This window comes from Etheostoma cragini, chromosome 1 (genome assembly GCF_013103735.1).
Source record: "Etheostoma cragini isolate CJK2018 chromosome 1, CSU_Ecrag_1.0, whole genome shotgun sequence".
Classification (NCBI taxonomy): Eukaryota; Metazoa; Chordata; class Actinopteri; order Perciformes; family Percidae; genus Etheostoma; species Etheostoma cragini.
Genome location: NC_048407.1, coordinates 601,419 through 621,334, shown reverse-complemented (window position 1 = coordinate 621,334; position 19,916 = coordinate 601,419). Strand labels below are relative to the sequence as shown.

Here is a 19,916-nt window from a genome sequence, read left to right as displayed (position 1 = left end):
CATATACAAGAAGGTTAATTAATAATAGTAGTTAACGGCTCGTGTGTCCAGAAAACATGCTCTTTAAAAACAATAGGCTGTGTAACCAGAGTAACAGAGAGCAGTCAGTTATCGAGGACACATGCAGCACAAATTCCCCTCGGGCCTCTCTCGTTGTAAGGTGTTAGATGCATGGGTTTGGCTAACGAGAGGTCTATTTCACTCATCACGAGGGGAACAAGAAGAGATGGGGACAATTTATGGAGATGGAAAACTAGAGTGAGGACTCTGAGCAGCAAGTGTGCGATGATTGGCCAGCCAAAGAAAACTGCCAAGTCAAGATAATAGTTTTCCAGTTCTCTCACATTAGAGATTCATCACAAGAGGCACCACTGTTTGGAGAGGATAAGGTAAGACCTTGCTGTGATACCTGGAGAGAAACAGGGCTGTTCTGAGAGCAGCTGAAGCGTTTGACAGGTTGTGGAAGTGCAGCTCTGACTGCAGGTGCTGCCTTCTTCGCAGAAACCAATCAGCGTTTCCACCTCTGGTGATGACGTTTGGCCTCATTTGGTTTTCCCTTTCCTTTTGGAACCTTTGGCAGCATATTTGTCAGGAGAGGCTAAAGCATCAGACCCATCTGTAGAAGTCATCACTGTGGTGTCTCCTTCTAAATGTCTCCAGAAAATCCCCCCTCTGTCCTCCTCATCTCCTCTCCTCTTAAGTACATCCTTCCATTTACTCCTACAATAGTAACAATTAATCTTAAACTGTGCTTTTAGATGCTAATATAACAATAGAATGGCCATATAATGTAATATCGCCATAATAATTGTACATGGTCTGTACTTAAACTAAAATGGAAAGATGGAATATTTTTAATCTTGAGGATATTGAGCCACCATCTTTAACCAAAACTTAAGTACAATCTAAATTTTACTAATAATAACAAGGTTCCTCATGCTGTCTGTAAAATATGCAGATTTTAGATCTTAGCAGTAAGAAGTTAGCAGTTTACAATTCTGTGTTCCACCTATCTCCACATCTGGCAAAACGTGTCCCACAACTTCCCAGTAAAACTGCACTACTTTTAGTAAAATTATAGCACTTGTACCATAATTACTGTAGTACAATGCCCGTCATTTTATAGGGATACTTTGAATAATAATTTGTCTGATATGATTCCACAGGACAGGTTATGTTTTGAAAAAGAGCAAATAAAAAATATCAAAGCTGTGACATCCGTTCGCTGCTTCACTGGCTGCATGCCAGTTACTCTGCTTTCTTAAAAAGTTGTTTTTGGAAGTTTTTTCTGTCTTTTTGATTTTTTAAATTTTAAAACAGCTCAGCTCCGCTTGAAAGTATCGATCTGTGAACACCTTCAAATACACATTTCATATGAAACCTGCCAGCTAGCTGATGCTGCCAAAGAAACGGGAACGTTTCCAAGGTCCACTTATAGGTGACTTGTGTGGGCTGAGAGTGTCCCCCGGTTCAGACGCTGAGCATCACTGCATTACATAAATTCAGCCTTTTCTCTACCTCTCAAAACTCCTGTGCAGCCCACATAAGTGTGTGATTGTGGCCAATAGCAACTTCAAATCCAAATATCTTTTCTATAATTCCTGCATAAGTATTCTGAATGGGAATTGACAAGTGAACTTTTATAGAATTTAACTGAAATTGTAGTATTCCCTGTTAAACTGAGAGTATTTGCTAACATGCTAGAGTATTAGTTCACCATACAATGAAGAAGATCTTTTGTACATATGGATCATGTATTTATACAAATGCTCCAACAGTGTGTATTTTATCTCCTCAAAGGTGGGGACAAAAAAGAATGGTTGAACTTGAAGCAGTGCAGGCTCAGTCCCTAGTAATTGGTTAAGCTACAAAAAGGCTGGATCCTATTTTCTATATGATGCAGCTGCATATTTGGAGCCCTCTTCCTGCTCTGTATTTACGGCATCACTCATCTCCATGTCAGCCCGAGCTCACGCAAGAATAATGAGAGAATCAAAAGATCACCCCATAATTACAAGATCACTTGACCATCGCGAGTCAGACGAGAATAGCTCTCACTAAGGAAACACTATGCCAACCTTTTGGAACCAGGATGGTGAAGGTGAAGGCATGACCCGCCCTACTCTACCTCTGATTGTCTAGTAGCTACTCGGGCCTTCCTGGGTTGGGTTGGTTAGGTTTAAGCAAGAGGAGTGGGATTGGTTATGGTTAGGGTAAGAATGTCAGGGTAAGCCAATCAGAGGCAGAGAAGGGCGGGACATGCCTTTGTCATCCTTGGAAAAAATACTCAAACACTATTGCCAAATTCTACCGGTAGACACAACATGGGTAGACACTGCCTGTAAAGTCCAACTGTAGTGAGCTCCTTCTGGACCTTCAGAAGACATTACACAACTGTCCCAGCTTTTTATCAACATTCACACGCTAATTAGAACACTAGCCAACGTGTAAAATTAGTGGCGGCCCCTTTAACACAGTAGGAATAATAATATTAACCATTATGAAATACACAATCAAATAAAGACAAAGGCTTGGACTAAATAATGGGAAATGCATTGAGTAATCCAATTGTGCAAATACCTGTTGTAAAATATATTTCTTTCTCAGCCTTGGGAAATAGAGGAGCGTTAAAGGAGATATTATCACATCCAAAATTGGTCAGTGGAATTAAGGTGCTGGATTTTGCTTTAGTGGCAACTTTAAGGGTAAGAGAGATACCCGTGACCATAGAGAACCGTTGTATATCTCATCAATATGAAGCATAACGGAACATCTAAAACATTTCATATTTATTTTGGACTTTTTATGTAGTTATCTATTTAACTATTTAACGAAAATAACTGTCGATGTCCATTGTTTCCCTACCCAGTCAGCCGGAACCTTGTCACTGGGTTTTGTTCTGCGCCCTAATCTGGGATAAAGGACGGATGTACGGAATGGTGTTCTCCCTCCACCCACAAGATCTCACACACCTACATTCTGCCTGAGACACTCCTACCTTCACTGCCTCACTGCTGGCATACATATTTATTCCCCCACATCCTCCGTCTTGCTCCCTCCATTTCTTTGTCTTAGTTTTCTGCTCAGCTGTGTGGAGCTCTGCTGTCTGGGTTTCTGAGGCCCACCTGACTGTACACCCTCTCGGTTTGTCGTCCTGATTTATTTTTCTTTGTCACCTTGATATCTCTCTCTGTCGTTTCCATTTTATTGAATTTTTTTTATTACTATTTTTGCTCTTTATAGGTGAGATGTTGTTATTTTCATTTGAAGGCATGAATACATTATACCTAAACCTCCCTTACCCTCTGTTAGCTGCTCATGAACATAGCTCAAAGCTTTACACCTGCCTGGCATCAGCCTTTAATATCTGCTTCATATCTAAGCACATATCAAACAACAATCACACTCTAATATTCTAATGCCACACTGCTGCTACTGTTACTCTGTATTTGAGAGGAATTCTTTGGAAACTGGTTAATGCCTAAGATAAGATAAGATAATCTCTTTATAGTGCCACAGCAGGGAAAACTGCAGTGTTACAGTAGCAAAGGTGCTAGTACCCGTAAAAAAAAGTAGGTAAAAATAGCAGTTAACATTAAAAAGAAAAATAAGTACACAGACTGAATGTCAAATTCACAGCATTGCACATAAGAACCATGTTTTCCACCATGGGGCATACCGGGACAAAGCTGGCCTTCTTAACCAGTCTAAGTCTCGTCATGTCAGCTGAGCTTCTGGCCCAGCTGACCACTCCATAGAAGATGGCCGATGCCACCACAGAGTCAAAAGAGGTCCTCAGGAGTGCCCCGTGCTCTCTAAAAGATCTGAGTCTGCGTTGTCCTTTCTAATACAGTGTGTCTGTGTTGTCCATCAAGTCCAAGTTATTATTTAGGTGAACACTTGTAAGAAACAGGAGTAGAGTGTTTGCACCTGTGGAGGTCCATCACCTGCTGTTTCTTTTCCCTGCTGGCGCCAACCTACAAAGCCCTGGGTCAGGTCTATGTATATTCCCGTCTGTGATGAGATGCATTTTGTAGGTGGAAGTTAGCTGAGTTGTGGGTGAAGTCTGCAGTGTATGTAGAGTGTGAAAAGGTTGGCTGCCGGAACTGTTCCCTGTGGGGCACCCGTGCAGCAGACAACCATGTTGGACTCACAGTCCTGTATCCTTACACACTGAGATTGGTTGGTGAGGTAGTCCACATTCATAAACAACCTTTTAATTGACAGACCTTGTCTATACCATAGTCCTATAGGATTTGACAACCAGCCTGACATTTTAGTCTTTAGAATTTGCAAATAATGTTTTTTTAAGAAGTAGGTGGATGCTAGATTCAATGGCATCATTATTTGCTAACTCAATTTACTTGAATTAATTAAATAAAAAATAAAAAGTCAGAAAGACAGAAAAACCTTGAGTTGGGCTGCCACCACGTGGCTCTCACAGACCTTTTCCACAATACCTGAAATAACAACGTTTTTACCACGGTTACATGCACGCTTGGCCTTAAAAAACGCTGAAAAAATGTTCTGCTCAGGATGCAATTACTTCACTATATCTTTATAATATGTGTTTGCTGCTATATGCATATTCTGAATGTCAGCTACATCCCGTTTATGACTAAAATTAGTAATACCTTGGAAACGCAATAGGACGTTTTTATGGCTAACGATCACTTCTGAGTAGGGCTTGGTATCTCAAGTACTCAAATGTTAAAGGGCATCTAAACACTGGCAGTCTGACAAGAACTCTGGCTCAATAACATTTTCATAAACTGGCAAAATTATTAGAATGAATAAACAACATCAGTTCTGGCCAGGCACTTGGTGCCAACTTTTGGTACTACCCAGTTTTTAATTCTCTTTACTAAACACGTTTCATCTGAAAAAAAATCTAAAGTAAAAAGAAATTGAGGTTGGATATGCAGCCCCAACTTTATGCCTTAAGAAGTTTCAAAGATTTTGATAATACAAAGCAGAATACATGATAAGATGGTGTGCTTACTGAGCCACGAGTATGCCTACTGTATTTCAAAAATGTCTTCAGTAGCTGCAGTATTTGCTAATGTGAAAGGATGCAACAAGGAGGACATCTTAGCTATTCAGATTCATTCATTAGTTATTGGCTTTTCTCAGGCTATTAAACAACTTTGAAATGGAGCGCTTTTCTTACGGGGTTCGGGTGATCTTGACAACATTTAAAGCCCTCGTTGCATTTCCTGTCCCATGCTGTGTCACTGGCATCACCATGAACGCCGTTTAGCACCCAGGACGGAGTGGCGAACACACGTCCTGTGTTGGTCCTCACCGTACAGACCCCCGGCTGCCTCCGCAGTGCGAGGCTCACCCCAGGCGGTGCACGTCGGCTCCTCTGTTATAAGCTTATCATCAAGTTTTCATGAGCCTGTCTTTGTGGAAAGTAGGTCACGGCTGCCATCTGAGAATTAGGAGGAGAGAGCGCCGGTTTGGTTCAGATCTTCTACATGCAGTGAGAAGCCCCGGCCATGTGACTGACCCAGCTTCTCCCACGCCCCCACCACCTCAACTCCCGCATCCGCAGGCAGTCTTCCCTTAAAAGATGCATACTAATGAAGCACACCCCCCCACCCCTTTAACAATCAAACGATGCATTGAGGATCGAGGGGTGAGAAATACTGAAGGCTCTGCTGTTTCACCCAGGATTAGAAAAACCCTTTAAAGCCTTGCAGCGGCACTCCAGGGGCTTTCTGTTGACATTTAGTTGAGCTTCTGCTTTTATACAGAAGATTATGAGTCAGTGCCGCTACTGTGGGCAACAGTTTGTCATGTCAAATTTGGAAGATTGAAGGGAGCAGAAAAATCATGTATCTACCTATTTAAACTGCAATTTGTTCCATGGTGGCATGAAAAAAACTTAAAAAATTCCTGTGTGCATAATCCTTGAATTTACATCTATTTACATGCATTGCCTTTTGCTGGATTTTTGTATTTCTTATTATGTGCTATGTGATTGCTCACTAGTAAGAAACAATGATCAAGTACCTGCTGCTGTAAGATATCTACTGATGAACACGAGGCCAACAGTTGGATGTCTAATTAGGTAGCATGAGCTTTACTGAAGGTTTATGACAGTTAATCATGTTTAAACATGATATCTGTAGGCTGAGCCAAGCCACACTGAAAGCAGCATTCCAGCTAATTCCTTCTTCTGCATCCCTCTTCATAATGTGTGATGCTAGTAGCTTAGAAACTCTTTTTCCTCTCTCTCGATCTCTTTCTCTCTCCTCTCTGTCGGTCCATCACTCTCACACACACCATTAATTTCATCCGAGATAACTTCTTCCCAGGTGGGGATGTGTGTCTGACCTCCATGGTGTCTAGCACCGTGTGCCGTCTCCCCCCAGACATCCCCGACACGAGACCCCACCTTCCTTGTTTCTCTCCCAGGACCCTAATAAAGCTCCTGCTGCCTATTATTCACGTGGGATGTTTTCTGTTCCAAAAACATCAATCATCATGTATTATCAAGTAGGAGGAGCCACCCCCCTGTCCTCCATGTCAGCGCTGACTGGCAGGGCTGTGTGACTAATGCAGCTCTCTCAGTTGTCACTGAGCTTCAGCCATGCTCTCCTACACGGTGTGCATGTTGATGGATGCTATTCAACTGCAATCTCTCTTCTTTTTTGTGAAAAATGAAATGCCTATTTTGAAACAAAAACAAATTGTTCATCTTTGTGCGCCTGCACTCCTGCATGGTGTGTGATTGCTTGCATCAAAATCTTGCTACAACATGTCTCAGCTGACCTCAGGTGGCTTCTGTTCAAGATCACTTGGGAGATGAATCTTAACCTAGCTTTGCAGTAGAGCATTCTTATTATTTTTGTTATTCATGTTTCATCCTTTTTTAAGGCCATGGCATTTTGGTAAGCTCTGAACTAGAAAACACACTTTCTTTCAAAACCTGAAAAGTACATAGTTGCTTTGTAGTGTTTGGCCTTTCTTTGATCCAACAAAGCAAAACATTTGCCCCCGTGAGCCGCCCTCCCTCATCCGTCCTTCAGCTTTCCATCTGTACAAATGAGAGAGATCTGTTTGAGGCTATATGTGCACTGATAATTAAGCGGTAAACACTCAGAATTAATGAATAGCTTGGCGAACATGGCTGTTTAATTTTGACCCCAGCAGTATTAGTGGTTAGGACATAGAGCATCGCAGCACAAACGCACTTTCATATTTCCCAGAAAGCAGAAAGATATTTATATATATTGGCCCTGAGCAGCCTCTATTTATTGATTACCTCACATGCTCTGATATCTGTATTTGCTTGGTTCTGGGGACCATTGGTGCGTATTGCACTACATCAAAACATTATGGACCCGGCTGGCAGGCCATTCAGCTATACTCAGTGATCATTCTCAGTGAGCCAAGGACTCTCGGTGGCGGTAGTGAAGAGCACCAGGAGGGTTTTTAGGACCCGGGTAGAGCTTTGTGTGGAGGCAGATGAGAACACATTAAAAGTAAATGGTCCACTGGGACTCACCTCTCCTTCCTACTGGCTCCCTGTTGGTGCAATGACCTTGCTACTCCAGGCAGAATATTTCAGTCACTCTCCATCTTCCTCCAAAGGCTAAAAAACTCATCTTTTAAAGAAGTACCTGACACCCCCCTCTCTTCCTGCTGATCTGCCTCCTCTAATATGCTCTCTCCTTAAAGTAAAACTTACAGTAAATAATATTATTTGTTTTCTTGCTGACAGTTACATGTGAATATTGTTATTAATCTTATCATGGTACCCTCGCCAAGAAAGCGAATAATCACATTTCACACACACATTCTCGAATTCTGTTTTTCAAGTTGCTCCCTTTACTGTGTCTTCCTTTAAAGTGCCCATTTTGTGAAAAAACCCATCCATGGTGTTCTGAGTGAGATCAGGTTTCTGAATGTCCTCTGTCTTCAGTCTCCGGGTGAGCCAGTCAACATCTGCACGGCTTTCTACGGCACTACCCAAAACCAGGTGGCTAACCGTAGCATGCTAGCTCGTTCTCAATGGCAAAACGTTGCTCCAACAGCCACTAAATGATCAGAATCTCCAAAAGAACTACTTCCTGTCCCTGTTCTACTTCCTGTCCCTGTTGTGCAGGTATTCCACGTTCCAAGTGTCCCTGGTCTAGAAGAAGTCTCCCAGCTGATCCTGCCTTGGACTGACCAAAGCTGGAGAAAGATTTATCTAGCTTATGTGATCTTACCGAGCTACTGGGCATGTGCAGCTCCCAACAAAGATAGGATAGACCGGAGATGTCTCACTCTGGAGCTAAAACAGAGACCTAAACACACAGGGTGAAAACAGGAGATGCGGCAATGTGCAAAACAACAAAAATATGGTGTTTTTAGAAAATTAAGCCATGGAAACCTATTCTGGTACAACCTCAAATTACAACTATGAACCTGACAATGAGCAGAATATGGGCTCTTTAAGATGTCCCCTGAGCTTCTTTGGCATCATTGCTGACATTTGTTCCCCGAGAGGGCGCCCAATGGTGCATTACATTCCTCTCTCCAAGAAAAGAACTCCAATCAGACTTAAAGTTGCATTGCTTAGCAAAGTTGCATTGCTTAGCAATGCAACTTTAAGTCTGATTGGAGTTCTTTTGGTCAACTCAGGTTCTCAGCTGCAAAGGCAAAAAATAATTGAAGGGGTGTTGTGGCTCTAAAGCGTTCACTTTATTTGATGAATTTAAGGTTTGAGTTAGTTGTCTGTGAATTAGATATTTAATTGCACCCCTAACTAAAAAGTGGATCGGGAGAGTGAGCGCTGCATTGTTGTGGCTGCTGCTGTGACTCAGATGTTCGTTAGGGACAAAGGAGTCTGTGACAGCAGAAGATTCAACTGTAAGATGTTTATGGAATTGTTTGATTAAATTAGCCTTTTGCAAAATTAACATTAGGGAGCATACGGCGTTTGCACTGACCGCTGAGATTGTTCCCAGCAAAACTACCTTGTGTTAAAACTGATCAAAATACAATTTTAGCATTCAATTGCTTTCTTTTTTTAAATGGATTTTTTAGAATAATTAATTCATGACAAAATGACTTTGAAATACCTTTATGTGCACAATTTTCTAACTCCAAACCACTAACAACACTAACACAAACTTTTGACAAATGTTGACCTCATACAGCTAAAATCGGGACTCAGGGAATTTCAGCAAATTTCATCATTCCATATTTCATGCACTTTATGACCTACAGGTTGGTTTATAATTTATTAATCATGTGGGGTCACACATTATGAAAGTCAATGTCAACAGAGTCAACAGGGCTAAACAACAACAACCAAGAGTGCATATATTACGGGTAGGAGTGGCACTTTTGGTAGTTACGCTAATTTGGTGCTTTAGCTAAGCCTCCATGTGGAAATCTGCTATCTGTTCTTTGACAGGACTCTGATGGGGAATCGGCTGGCACGTCAGTCAGGGGAAATGACTTGCAGTGGCAGCTGTCTACGTTTGACACTGTGAACTGTGGAGGCTTCTTGTTTACAGAGGAAACCATCACCTGTCAAGCATCACTAATGTGTTTATTGTCGTCTTGTTCCCCTCTGGTTATTTTAGGGAGGAGACAGGAGGAGTGGCACTGATTGAATGTTCAGTGGTGTGGAGTTTCCTCTTGATGTGCATTCTTTAAGAGCATTATCATTATTTTTCCTAAATAACCATTTTTAACATAGTCTGATATATGGGATTGGATAGATCATGAGACAAGGGGCCCCCACCCCTAAAGATTTGTTGCATTTTTGTATTTTTCAGTTTTACATTTGGAGTGGTAGGGTGGCAACTGAAAGCTAGAGTTTTACTACAACATTCATTATAAAAACACTATAAAGCACAATAAAAAGGAGAAACAGTATAAATCTGATCTGTAATGCAAAAAAATGTTTTTTTAAAGGGATAATCTGTCGTTAATGAATCAATAATCACCCAACAACAAGTTTAGAACACAAGAAACAAAAAACCTTTACTTGAATTATTGTCCAAACAGAGCTTTACTTTCAAATGTCAAGCTTGTGAAAAAAACACAAGCTGGTTATTTTCCATCTTAATTCAAACTATAAATATCATACACAGTTACTAAATGGACCAGTTTATATTATTACACTACAATATTAAAAGTAGCCTAACTATTATAAATCACAGTGTCACAGAACATTCATTTGCTGCTCTGCTTTGTCAGTCGCACGGTAGCACCAGTCCTCCAGCCCACTTCTTCTGATGAGGCAGGAGTTGACCACACAACCACGATCATTTTAACACTAAGCCATACGCAAAGTATCAGATATATTAAAGAAGATCAATTCATGACGCTTGAATGAATAAATGAAATATTAGGTTTTTTATTAAGCAATGAGTGAGACAACAACTTTTGTATGTGTGTGTGTGAGTGTGTGTGTATCTAACAAGAACAAAGTGAAGGAACAGAAAGAATACTGTGTGTATATGTATGTGTTAAGAAGAGAGGAATACGGTGGGGAAACAATAATAGTTAGCATTGAATGACTCCTGTATTGATTGTCCTGCAGTACACCGCCACCTGTCCTCCATTAGGATAACGTCTTAGCCTGTCCCGCTCTGTGCAGCCCTGAATGATTGCGATGTGCATCATAAAGGGCCTGTGATATAATATAGAGGTTGCTATTTACTCAATTTACCACTGAAGATACCTTCACAGCTGGTGAAGTCGAGCTAACACACTAGCAGGCAGTCGGTCGGCTACCAAGTAAAAAAAATATATGTATAGTTACGCTGTGTACATACACATTAAGATCAGTATAGGCCTCTTGAATGGTCTCTTATAAAATATAGACAGTTGACAATTTAAAAGAGGGAGCTGTTTAATCAACTTTTAGCAGAAGTTACTCGATGGTCACCAATGAAAATGTATGATGTCCAACGCCGTAGACTGGATGTTTGGAACTATGCGAGGCTGCGTACCCTGGAAGGTGGCGTCAAAAAGAGAACAACCGAGTCCAATGGGAGTGTCCCCACTCTGTCTTACTCCATCACTCTGCCCAGGGCCTTTGCCCGGTAGGCCCGTTGAATAATCCATGCATGTGTACGGGTTAGCTTTTCACCCACGGAACGTTCTGTAACACTTCAGTAGTAGTAGTAAAACATGCCCAGAGATGTGATGGCCAGCTGCCAAGGCTTTATGTCTCGAGGTAGACTGACGAGATGTGGGCTTTGGTCGCCCTGTCTGGCTGGACGCATTCATGGACCGCCATTTTAAAAAATGACTGAGTGTGTAGATGTGTGTGTATGTCTGAGAGAAGCACTTGCTTAAATGGAAGCATGGAGAAAAATAGAAAACAATCAGATTTTCAACAACCTTGAGCTATATCCCTCTCCAGTTCCAGCGTTCATTCTGGAGGTAATTGCTTGACACTGTGGACCTCTGTGAGAACTGGAGTACGTGAGGACTAGATGTTAATGTATTTCAGTCAGACAACAAGAAGACAAATTTGAAAGTATTTAAACAAGAACCTTCTGAGACTTCCCTTTCTGCTCATGTTTCACTAAATCAAAGAAAGTTGATGTTTATTGATTTGCCCAAGGGATAGAATTATAGAAGTGCAGCTTTTCAGTTCTTGTGTGTTGTGTTGTAATGAAAGGATTCTTCTGCCAGCCATGCAACTGCATATATTGTGTCCCCCTTTTTAAAACATTATTAGGACTGCACTAGCACATGTACCAGCCTGAAATGGAACTGCTCAGGATTGTTTAGACATTGTAGCACACATGAACTAAATGCTTTCTGGTCTGTGAGTTTTCTATGTTTCAAAATGTGAAAGCATTGTAGAGTGAATTCAGATGGAAAATTTAGAATGATTGTCCTATCGTTCTGGCATAGATACGATTTAATTTAGAGGAAAACACAAAGTAGCTCAAAAATTTGGGAATTTCTTGTCCGTCTTACCAAGAGTTTGATGAAAAGATTAATACAAGAATGAAATAAAATGTATTGTGCGCAACATGCTTTATGCTCCCATAACTTAATACAAAAGGCAATTTTTCGGACAATACAGTTTTTTACTTTAACAGTTTTCATTTGTCATTTCACTTTGACAGTTTTCAGATGGGATGTGCACACAATTTCTTTTATAAAGATTGATACAGGACTAGTCTGGATTTTGTAATCCAGCTTACATCCATTTGTAAGCTGGCGCTAGCGCCGTCAGTCTTTTCACCTAACTCGGAAAGAAAGCAAATATGCATGTTTCCCAAAAATGTCAAACTCTTAGACCATTGGGATGATTTTGGAAGAAGTTCTAGATGTTCATTATACCTGGGTTATTACTACAGCAAGGTATTCTTTAAAAACAATACCCGTGTGACCAAAAAAAACAAGATTATAATCAGTACATTTTCATAATCATGCAAGTTTTCTTAGTACTAGAACTCCATGAAAGATCTATAGAGTCATTGGTGGAAGAAGTTTTTAGGTCTTAATTAATTAAAATTACTAATACTGCACTCTAAAAATATTCATTTACATTTAAAAGTCCTGCATTGCTAAAAGCTACCTAATAAAACATGTTAAGTACCATCAGGAACATGTACTTAAAGTATTAAAAGTACTCAATGCATAAAAGCCCTCACAATTTCGAAACTGGAAACGATCCAAACAGTTCTGTCAGTCAATCTGTTAATGGTCTAATCGTCTCAGCTTGACTTGTAGGCCTGTATATTGTTAGGTAGTTTAATTTATAATAAAAAAATCATGTTTTATAAAACATGGGTGTTTTGTGAGCAGACATCTTAATCTGTGAAGTAACTAATAACTAAAGCTGTCAGATGAATGTAGAATATTTCTCTCTGAGATGTAGAGGAGTAGGAGTAGAAAGTGCCATTTGCAGTCAACACCACATTCTCTGATCCTTTGTTTTAAGGACATGATAATGCTGTTTGTTTTTTTCACCCTCCTACACCTCGGTGTGTTTTACTCCCCCAAACAGGACACCTTCACTCACTGTCAACCCTGTTAACCAGTGTCTGTGTTCTTGCAAAAATAGCATTCTGTTATTTTGACACCTGGCTAAATATCACTGCAGCTGAATCTAATTCCTGCTGCGAGCAGCTCTTTTTTTCTTTGCTGTGTAAATTCCTCCTGTCAGAGTCCTTCGTCTACATGGAAATGCTAATTTATCGCAAGCTCTAATTAGCACAAGGACTGAGGTGGAGAAGTGGCACACACATGATACAGCTTAACCTTTTGCTTTGATTTCCCTGAAGCTTTATTTTTGATATTCACAGGAAAACAATTGTGTTTGCCCCTGTGGTTCTGACGCTGCTATATCACAGTGTATCATTTTGGAACAGTCTTCTCCATATTTAGTAGTTAGTAACCCCATATTTACACACATACATCAAAAGATGATGTGGTTGAAGCATCCCTATATCCTGTACTTATGCTCCATGACTCATGTAACTTATGTACATATCTTCCTTAAGGAAGGTGAACACTCATGAAATACCTCTTCAGACTTCTTTCTTCTACCTGAACTACATCCTCTTCCACTTTGCCCTTTTCACTCACCTTCATTTAGTCTTAAAAAAGAAGCGGAACACAGGGTTCTAAGCACAATGCTTCAGGATCATTGTGAGAGTTGACATCATGATACAAAATACAGATCACATAGATAGGGAAGATTGTCTCATTTCAAAGAGAAAAACCAAGACCGACTTGTTTCACCATCCAGAAAATGGTGGACTTAAATATAATATAATCCCTCGGAATCATGTTCACATTGGATGATTCTCTGCTAATTCAGCAAGCTGTGTGCTCTACAGTAAACAGTGTAGGTGGAAAGTGAGGGTGTGGAGGTCGGGGGGGCTTGGGCTGGGGTCCGGGGGATGGGCACCAGTTTGCCTCTCGTCACAGACCTGCCATTAAGGATTGATTTGTAATGTACGGATACTTTAGAAAGAATTTTTAAAAGGTCACAGAATGAAATACTTTGCAGAATCATCATCTAATATCCACATTGTTGTCTATTGATATGGTTGGATCATACATACATTTGTATATCATCATTTATACTGCTCATATTATTGTAGCCACTGCAGCTGGTGCCGGGTGACCTTGGACTCAATACTTGTGTTGTAAGAATGTTCCAGTGGAAATCAAACGGCTGGACCTGTTGGCTCGTTAGATGAGAAGGGATTGTACAACTCCTCCACACACACATACCTTCTGCATCAGACCAGCCACAGTAGTACAGAATACCATCTCTCGCATCCTGTCCCGTGTTATGGCCCAAATGAACATAAATACAATCACCCAGATAAATGCAATGACAACAATAATTGTATATGTCTCCAAAAAAGTAATAGTATAATAATAATAGTATAGTATAACAAAAACTAATATTATGGCCTTTTATATATAAAAAAAACATTTTTTGCTCTGTACATTTTTATGTTTCTCTATTCAACTTGATTTTATGTGAAATAGTTTTTTACTTTAAATGTCCAGGTGTTTATTTAAATAAGTAAATAACATAAAACCTTCTGTTACTTTGGCATACTTCATAATACATTTTTCTTTGAAGTATGTCATACTAAATACCACAAAAGACTCTCATAACACAAAAGAGCTATGTATATGACATCCTCATAGTCAAAAACATAGGATTTAAAGGTAAAAAGCCTGAAATATATTCCATGGGTAAAATGATGCGGCAAGACACGTGTTTTCCAATGACGGAAATGGCGTCCATCTTGGAAGATGGCGGCCATTTAAAAAAATCACGTGGCTAACCTTATTATTCAAATTATTGACCCCAGACTTGTGAAGGATTTTGCCCCTTATCTGCCCCACTATACTGCCTGCATCTATCTGTATCCCTGTGCTAGGACTCGCCGCTGCCCTGTTACACCAGATGTCCAGTCGGCACCTGCAGTAGTAGATGTAAAATATATCACTGGTGCTCCTAAAACCCTGAAATGCAAATGGATGTTCACATTCTAACCACTATTTAGCATTTTAGCCAGTTATTGCAATGACTTGCAGTCCATCCGTACTGTAATCATCAGTGTGTCAGTGTGTAATCAGTGAAAATCGGATTGTGCTCCTGCACCAAGTTTAAAATTGCTGAGCAGAAATGTAAAAACTGGCAGTAACAATATTGTGTTCTAGGAAATAAGCCACTTTTCTTCTGTGAACCTTGTAAATCTCAGGCCGAGTGTCATCAAAATGCTGAAATTTACATGTAATCATAGCATTGAGTTTACAGCCAGATCCATCTCGGTGTTGTTGTTATATTAGTCTTGCCCTGTAGGGCACACACAAGGTGGTCCAATTAATCTGCTCAGTTTTCTCTTACAAAGTGCGGGGGGGGGATAAGGAATTATTTTCATGAATCCCTTATATTCCTCAGGGATAAATGGATAACTTTGGGCTGCAAAAGTAGCTCTGAACATTAGCATCGGATGGAAAAATAAGATGACAATTCATCATTAATTCACTGGGAAGTCTCATTCTGAAACAAGCATCATTTCCAGATCATAACAAGCAGCCAGTCATAAAGAGGTCAGAGGTCAGAGCATCTAGACAGCAAAAGGTGATGAAACAAAATGGATGATAAAGAACAGCCAGTGAACAGAGAAGTGAAAAGATCTTTAAATGTCAGTTTTTACTGTAAACTAGAAGATAGAGCCAGACCTTATTCTGACCAAAGTGCTGCGATGGAGTGCAGCGGAGTGGATCCCAACCTAAACCCAGTAATTACTTTTTTTCTTCCTCAGCTGATGGGACTGTCTGGATAGGGAAGGTGACAGGCTGCTATAGCTTTTAAGTCCCCAAGTGTCCAGAACCTATATCAAAACGGGACTTTGTCAACAGAAAAATGAAAAAAACAAAAAGCAATATTATGGCAACTCTGAATATAACTTATTGTTGAAATAGCTGAAATGCTATGTGGTGCACACCGATCAAAGTCCAGAATCAAGTGAACCGAGATAAACTAACGCCGGTAATTCCTCTGTTTCATAATTGTGATAATTGGTGCGCTTTCACGTAATCTCGTAATAGAGATTCTTATCAGATGCTGTTAAAGCTTATTTGCCTATACTATTTATATTCACACGATTAGGGACATCCTTAAGACTCAATGTCAGGACCGCTAAGGGATCTCAACTTCAGATTGAGAAGGTGGACATGAGCAGAATGTACACATTATGACACCACTATACGCATACAATACGGTGACATGAAGAGTTTGGTTGCTGCAAGATGCAACATTTTTCCAAACTGTCACATTGGCCAAATTTCACTTCCTTTAGAAGACACTGACATGAACTTGTTTTCATGAATACATTCTATTTTTGCGCAGATAGAAATCTGAGACAGGCCATTCAAAGACATTTAACTGATAATCGAGATTTTGAAGTAAATACGTAGAGACCAGAGTTATCGATCAGTCCAAAGGATCTGTCACATCTTGCCAAGTTTTCAAAGATCACAAAGTTCCATAAAGGTTATTTTGACATGTTGGCAGGTGTCTGGGGGGGTCCAGGCACTCCCGGCCTTCAATCCAAAGCTTCACTCATATTTCAATCCAATTCTAAATTCAAACTTCTCCTCTCCACAATGACACCCAGCTTTTTAAAAAGTGACTTTAAAAAGAGGATGAACTCTGAGCCTGGCTAGTCAAATCAATCTCGTCACGGTGGAGGAACGGAGCGGTTCATTACTGGGAGGGCTGAGGAGCTCTCCGATCAGCTCTCTAATATCACTGTGATCCTCTTCTCTTTTCTTACCTAATTGAATTCTCCGGGAAAGATGCCCCTCAGCTGCAGATTTATCATATCCTGAAATTGGAGGAGACTAGCTCCATGAAGGACGTGCACAGAACATTTAATCCACTCCTCATGCTGTAAGCCGAGCTCCGTGGTCTCTGCCAGGACTTGACTTTGTCACACAGTGGACCACTGGCCTTCAGAGAGACGTCTTTATTCAGCGTTGGCCAGGATGAACAGGAGTTGCAGCAGGAGGTGCATACATCCTATATCAAATATGCTGCCTGTCATGTACAGCATGACCACTATTCTCAACAGATGGCATTGTAATTTATAATCAAAGCCCTTAAATGCAGCTCACGGCACAATATGTCTCTCTCCCCTTCAAGTTGTTCTTTCTCTTTACCTCTATAACCGGCAGGATAGTTTATCAAAGCCACTTCATCAGGAAGGTGGTCAAATGTACCTTAGGATGGGGGTGTCGTGTTAACATAAAGATGAACTGCAGATAAGTAGGAGAATCAGAAAGAGGAGCTGGGTACTCCACACGGTGGAAATCTCCGGGGGGTTGTTTAAATGGTTCAGGATCATGTCACAGTGGCAGATCCCATGACTAACACCATAGAAACCTGTCTCCTACTATTTAGATAGACGGATATTTATTCGTCCTGTATCATGTGCCATGCAGCAATTGTCAGATACATAAACGGACAACTACAATTCCACCGACAACAACAGCGCTGACACCAAACAAGTAACTACCTCAGCTTTATAGACTCCTCACCACCAGTACTAAAGTGATCTACATGTAACAGGGTGCAGCGTCCTCACTGGGCAGGTCCCTGATAGCATCTGCCTGATGGTAACAGCTCGTATCAGTAAATAGGGGCTGTGATACATCTCTATGAGTTTGGATCAATGGAAGTACATTTCCAGAATCTATTGTCACTCACCTTCCGCACTGTGTGTGTTGCTGTTCTTAAAATCCCTTCGGTAAACAACACACTTTGAGCTAGCAAGCTAAGATAAGATAATAAGATAATTTGTTTATTAGTCCCCAATGGGGAAATTACTGCACTACACTCTGTGTACACACTTTTTGTTAGTACTCACACACAGGCCTGAAATTCACACACATGCTCAGGACCTATACATGGAGAGATGTCAGAGTGGGGGGGCTGCCAGCTGAACCAGCGCCCTGAGTGGTCGGGGGGGTACGATGCCTGGCATCTCTCCAGCCACCAATCCACGCTCCCAACTTTTTGGGTCCATACGGGGATTTGAACCAGTGACCCTCCGGTTCCCAACCCAACTCCATACGGACTGAGCTACTGCCACCCCCTAGCTACATGCTGCACATGGCAGGTTTTGAAAAACATTTGGATTGTGCAATAAAGCAGGCCTGCTTGGCTTTTGGGGAAATGATTGTAAAGACTTCTGAAGAAAGATGTTTTTGGACTTATTGGTGGGTTTGCTGTTTACAAAGTCCCCACGGAGATACACGGCTAAGAGATATTGTAACAATGTGTCAGCTGATTTAAATAGCTCACGTTACTGTATTGTGTCAACAGTTAACTTCATTTAATATTGTATGTGTAGTTTTATTTCGCGGGTGCAAATGTTCCACCAGAACAAGTTCCTTCTCGAAAATATTTAGCAGAGCCACCGTCGGCGCGTCTGGGTGATTGTGATTGGTTTAAAGAAAAGCAAACAACCCAGAGGATCTACTGTGCTGTGAAGATAGGTGTGGCAATGGAAGACTACCTCGCTAGCCTGCCCTCTCCTCGCCCCTCAGGACCCACGCGTCATCCTCATGCAATTTAGCTGTTCAGCAACCGTACCGGAGATATTGACTATCTTACGCAGTTTGTTTTTAATATTCACTAACAATGAAAAATACCAGGCAATAGAGGTAAAATGCTCTCCACTAACGACCAATAGACTATCTGTGTGTCCTAAAATCTAAATTTCTAGAAAGCATCTGTGTTTGAATTCCATGACAGTTTGGCATCAATTATTGTTCCTAAATAGTTGTAGTCTACCTCTTCACTAGCCTCCCAGTCGATAGCCATTCGCTGATGGGTGTTGTTTCCAGTCCTGGAGTCAAAGACGATTTCTGGACCTCCACCATTCAACAAATTGATCTACTCACACACACTGGCTGGTCATCTTGAATAAGCGAATTTCAATTGGAACATGATCAGATATGTTGCTTCTTCATCTGTTTCATTTGTATGTAGAGTAAATACAGTGGTGGCACAGTGCTACCCTGAGTAGTCCCAGTATCAGTAGTAATAGGAGACAAAGCTGCCTCATTTTCTCTGACACACTGTAATCAGTCAATCCTAAAGGAGTGATAACGATTAGATGTCCCAGCCTATCCTGTTATTATACTATTCTTTTAAATTACAATGTTATTTTTCCTGCCCTTCAGTTTAATATTGATCCTGTTTTCTTTCCTATATCATTCAAATGTATATCCTATGCTATTTAATTTCCTTTCCTATCCAAAGCCTATTAATTCTTCTCCAATCCTATATCCTATCTTATCCCATCTTAGGATAGGATCAAATCCTATAGTCCATTCTATCCTTTATTTTGAATCTATTCTATTCAATTATGTCTCCTGTTTTATCTTAGATTGCATGTCCTATCCTGATATTTTCTATTTTTTATTCTGTCCTTTTTGTATAAAATCCTACCATGTCATCTAATAAATCTATCTAATTCTATATGTTAGCCTATGTTCTATTAAAGTTTATCTCCAATCCTATCCTATCCTCCTATCTTGTCCTGTCCTGTTCTACTTTTTTCTCAGCATGGATTGCCTTCCATGTAATCAGAAATATAACCATATATAATAGCCTGCCTTTTTGAGATTTTGTCCAATGTGTGTGGAGAATGCTAAGTTTGAACGAGATCCAATGTGTACCATTCCAGTGATTGTGCATGTCTCCAGATGGGATGTATATTAAGTAGACATCATATATGTGTGCTTAAGGTCTCCCACATTTGCATGCAGTATGGCTTTTCTGGCATAGATCCAGTGCTATAGGATCACTTATTTGATTAAACATTATCATGCTCAGCAAGACGGGAGAGCTCTAGGAAGGGTGGAGGTATAACTGCTGACAGCAGCACAAAGCC

General features: G+C 40.6%; 1 protein-coding gene across 6 annotated transcripts in view; it reads left to right on the top strand.

Moving 5' to 3' along the window:
• ntrk3b (neurotrophic tyrosine kinase, receptor, type 3b) overlaps positions 1–19,916 on the top strand; it is a 166,515-nt gene that overhangs the window by 2,602 nt on the left and 143,997 nt on the right. Inside the window, exons 1-2 of one of the 6 annotated variants that reach the window (XM_034873521.1) lie at positions 9,528–9,533; positions 14,627–14,630. The exons of the other annotated variants lie outside the window; for them this stretch is intronic. The gene's annotated coding sequence lies outside the window, so the exon portion shown is untranslated. Of the gene's footprint in view, positions 1–9,527; positions 9,534–14,626; positions 14,631–19,916 lie in introns of those variants that run through there. 6 annotated transcript variants of the gene reach the window in all.